We start from the raw sequence: 4,957 nt of genomic DNA, 5'->3' as shown, positions 1-4,957 counted from the left end.
TCAACCTTTGACTTTCCTGAGTGCTGCCAAGCCAGCATGGGGCAGGGCCAGCTCTCCTGCTCTTCTCTTATGACCCCAGGGCCAGCTCTAGTGCCTACCACAGGTGCACCTATGCCACCCCACCACAGCTCTCCCACACTCACAACCTAGGGTCAGCTCACCCACACCCCTACTACCAGGCCAGGGCGAGCTCCATTGTGCTACCTGGGCCGGGCACATGCCCTGCTCTCCTGAGTGCTGCTGATGCTGGTGGAAGATTAGGGCCAGCTCTCTGGAACCACACAGACAGTAAGGGGCAGGACCAGATCTTCACAGCCTCTGGAAACCCACATGGTCTCTGGCAGTTACCCCAACTAGGAGCATCCTCATGTTCTCTAGTGGTAATATGAACCACGGACATTGACATCAACCCCTGCTGCTGCTGTGTTGCCACAGACCCAGGCATGGCCCTCAGCAGTAGCACAGGCTGGGACTTCACCATGGCCACTCAAAACAGGCTATGTCTCTCCACCCTCACGTCTCCCGTTCCATCACTCTTCATAATGCTCAAGATGCTCCACTTCTCTCTCTCTCCCATCTGTGATGGTTCCTGAGGCAGGCTGACCATAAAGCTGGAGGGCACCTGGGTGACAATCTCCATCAGTGTTGTGTCTATGGCCCGTCTGTGCCCTGCCCGAGAGGGCAGGTCTGTGGGTGTCTTTCCCTGACCACACAACATGGCATGGTACAACACAGGTCTCTGTCCTCCTCCTCCTGAGCTGCACTGCCTGGATTTGATTTGATTTGATTTGATTTTTATGTGTCCTAGGTATAAAACAGCTTTGGCCACCGAGCTAGACATCAAGCTAGGATGAACAGAGGACTGCCATCTGCTCTGTCCCTGACTGAAATAACACCACCACCCACAAAGGGTCATTTTGCCATTGCTTGGGATTGGGGGGAGGTAAAAAAGTTTTAAAATGAAATCCTGCCCAGAAACATGGGCCACCAGGGCTCAAACTGCCTGTGGACCCCTCATGTCCTCAGAGATCTCAGATCACATTGCTTTCATGCTAAGAGGGGAAACAGGCTCCCCGAAGAGCTGGGAGGAGTCTTTCCATCCATCCTCCTATTTCCCACTGTTTTCACGGAGGCCGACACTAACACAAAATGAACTCCAGAACTCCACACTAGGGGGAGGCTGAAAACGCACCTGAACACACACAAGAACAGTTGCCTCGAAGTCCCTGAACCAACTCTTGAAAGTGAGATGTATGCATTTTGAACACTGGAGTTGAAGTCACAGGCCTGGGAAATATGGACTCTCACCAGTTCTGGGACCAGCTGGCCATGGGAGCCCAGTCACATGGTCTTGTACCCCTCCAGCCTCCATCAGGGCTAGGCATCAGCTTTTTAAAAAAAGTTTCATTTCCTTCCAAGGGGACTGAAGGACTTAAAGTGGATTCCATCAGCTGCTCCAGCCTGAGAGCCCTTTCTCATGTAGGTCCCCCAAATTCTATGGACCCTCTATACCTCCATAGAACAGGTAAACAGGGAAAGAGAAACAAACCTAGTCATGATAGACCAGAGTGTGTCCTGAAACCTTCTCAGTGTTTGTTAAAAAAAGCAATCAGCCTCCTTGATCAATGGCATAGTTGTTCTGTGGTTGAAGAATATACTGTGGATTGTGCCAACCAGCTGTTGCTTTTACCCCAGAGTGGAACTGGGGGGCGGGGGCTGGCAGAGCCAGTCCTGGAAAAGGGTTCTTTCTAAAGAACCATTTTGATAGGAATATTTATTCCATCCTGCTTTATCCCAAGATTATCTATAAACACTCAAGAAAGAGGTGACCTACGGAGTTGAGGTGAAAATTAAAGACTATATTAAAGAGATGGAGAGATGACTCATGATACAGGGTGCATACTGCTCTTGAAGAGAACCAAAATTCACAGCAGCCTGTAATTTCAGCTCTGGGGCATTTGGCGTTCTTTTCTGGCCTCTTTAGACTCTGTATACACAAGCACAGACACACATACATACTGTGCTGGCTAGTTTGTCAGCCTGACCCAAGCCAGAGTCACCAGAAGGGAGCCTCAACTGAGGCAATGTCTCCACAAAAGTTGGTTGTAACACATTTTCTTTTCTTTTTTTTTTTTTTCTTTTTTTCTTTTTCCAAGACCGGGTTTCTCTGTGTAGCCCTGGCTGTCCTGGAACTCACTCTGTAAACCAGGCTGGCCTTGAACTAAGAAATCCGCCCGCCTCTGCCTCCCAAGTGCTGGGATTAAAGGCGTGCGTCACCATTGCCGGGTGTAACACATTTTCTTAATTAGTGATTGATTGAGGAGGACCTAGCCCACTGTGGGTAGGAGCCAACCCTGGGCTGGTAGTCTTGGGCTCTACAAGAAAGTGGGCTGAGCAAGCCATGGGGAACAAACCAGTAAGAAGCCTCCCTCCATGGCCTTGGCATCAGCTCCTGTCTCCAGGTTCCTGCCCTGTCTTCCTTCAGTGATGGACTATGGTAGGGAAGTGTAAGTCACATAAGCCCTTTCCTCCCAAACTTGCTTTGGTCATGCAGTTTCATCACAGCAAAAGAAACCCTAACTGGGATGCATACATAATTAAAAATTAAAATCTACAAAATAAATTAAAATTAACTAATAAAATAAAATAAAATTCTATGAAGACTCTCGGCTACACAACTGGTATTCTAGAAACAATATAACCAGATTTTGCCAAGTTAGCTGGGTCCCAGTTACTGTGGTTTTCTGGATTCTTGGCATACTGCACATCACTCCTCTTGGTCTTCTCATCAGCCTGTGAGAAGGGCTCTTCACCATCCATGTTTTACAGCTATGGAAACTAGATAGTCTGACAAAGGTTCCCTGGGGGAGAAAGAGTAAAGACTCAAATCTGGTTCTTCTGACTTTAAAGTCTACTTAGGTGCCATCAAGCCTCTCTCATGCTGATTGATGCTTTGTCTCCTCTCAGAATCGTGAATTTTGTACCCAGGATGAGCGAGCCTTCAGGGATTACCATGCCCACCCTCCTCACCTCATAGATGGGAACACTGAAGTCCAGAGAGGACATTTCCTAAGCCCCAGCTGGGTATCCTAACACCCCTGCTCTATTGAAACACACACACACACACACACACACACACACACACACACACACACACACACACTTTAATAAGACCTCAAAATTGAGCTCTCCTGTAGTCAGCAGCCATATCAAGAAATAGAATGTTCCAGCAACTTCCAAATGCTCTCACATTCCCTTTCCTCTTTCCCTTCCACTATTGGCTTTTGTTGTAATGTCAGCTGCTGTAATAAATCCTGACTGTGTAGTTTGCTACCCACCCCAATGGTTTATGTTCCTAAATGGAAGACACACACACAGCCTTCATATTTTAATATGCCTTAAACAATACAATAGCTGGGCCGCTGCCTAACCTCCACTGCTCTTAGAATCTACCTCCCATCCATAATTCTGAGTTACTATTTACTAGTTCCATGTTCTATCTTGGCTGCTCTGGACCCAGTTGGGCACCCTCTGGGCCTTGCTCTCCTGGTTCCTTCACATGGCAGCTATGACTCTCTGTCTTGCATTCTTCTCAGATATGGCATCTCTTCTCTCCTCCACTGTCTCTTCCTTCTTCCTCCTCCTGATCTGAGCCTGGGAATCTTAAAATCCCTCCTTTCTGTCCTCTCCAGCTACTGGCTGTTGGCATCTTTATTTACCAATCTGAACCAACTGGGGGCAGGTTCCCAGAAGCTATGTGCAGACGTTCTTGTGCAAGCAATTTGGGGGGGAGCATAATTAACATTAGAATACAGGCAGCTACATTTCCCCCCTTTTGTCCAATTAAAAGGGTCTTTTTCTCTCAGATATACATTGAACATAATTATAACAATTAAGTAAATTGTAAGGTATAATATACACTTATAAAATCCAGTCCATCATATTTGGCAGTTTAGATAAAGTATTCTATCATCTATCCTAACTTAAAGAGTTTACAATTCTGTACCTGAATTATATTTGATTTTAACTTCCATTACCATCTGAAATCATCCTTTCAAATCTACATCATCTTCTTTAATGCTAAACAACTTAATTTTGGTTATGAGACTATAACTAGTCTTCAACCCCATCAGAGATCTGAGAAGGAATTAAACATTACCTGAATATGTAGGAAGCACATAGACATACCTTCCAAAACTTAGAGAATTTGTAGAGACAGCTGGCTGCCTGGACAGTCCTCTATACTCCTTATAGTATTGGAGCCTCTGTCTTCATCCTTCTGGCCCAGAACCATCTGACAGATCTTAATTGAAGCAGGAACTATAAAGGACTAGCTTACTCTGTATTGGCAGAGCTCAGCAATCGACTATCCTGTATCCATTTGTCATGGGAAGAAGCCAGGAGAGTGCAGCCCAGAGGGCTGCCCAACTGGGTCCAAGACAGCCAAAATAGAACATAGAATTAGTAAGTAATAACTAGGGATTAACTGCATGGAGGTTAGGCAGTGGCCCAACTATTGTGACGTTTAAAGCATATTAAAATATAAAGACTGTATGTGTGCCTTTAATTTGGGAACATAAACCATTGAGGCGGGTAGCAGAACCCACCACTGGGATTTTATAATATTTATAATTTCAACAGTCAGCCAAGCATATGTTCCCAAATGCCACAGCTCAGTTCTCCTGACTTAGAACTTGGTAATGTCATTCTGTGGGCTTTTGTGCCTTCTTTCACTACTGTCTTTGTTGCATATACTGTGGCTTATCACTTTAACAGCTATATAGCATGGCACTGGGTAGACGAGTATACCCCCAGGTTCATGCTCAAACTGTTACTTGATTTGAAAACAGGATCAGTTAAGTTAGTTTGAGTTAGTATAGGGATGTGGAGGAGTCCTAATTCTCATGACCATGCCCTCATGTAAAGGCTGTGTGAACATGGTTAGGAGGGAGAAGGC

General features: G+C 45.8%; 1 non-coding gene across 1 annotated transcript; it reads right to left on the bottom strand.

The window, feature by feature from the left end:
- Positions 1 to 795: 795 nt before the first annotated feature.
- Positions 796 to 935, bottom strand: LOC115029294 (small nucleolar RNA SNORA48). The gene has a single exon (XR_003834869.1). It is a non-coding gene; the product is annotated as a small nucleolar RNA SNORA48 (small nucleolar RNA).
- Between the last annotated feature and the right edge of the window lie 4,022 nt (positions 936 to 4,957).

This window comes from Mus caroli, unplaced genomic scaffold, assembly GCF_978045245.1.
Source record: "Mus caroli unplaced genomic scaffold, Mus_caroli_1 scaffold_12, whole genome shotgun sequence".
Taxonomy (NCBI): Eukaryota; Metazoa; Chordata; class Mammalia; order Rodentia; family Muridae; genus Mus; species Mus caroli.
This window is presented reverse-complemented; position numbering and strand designations above follow the sequence as displayed.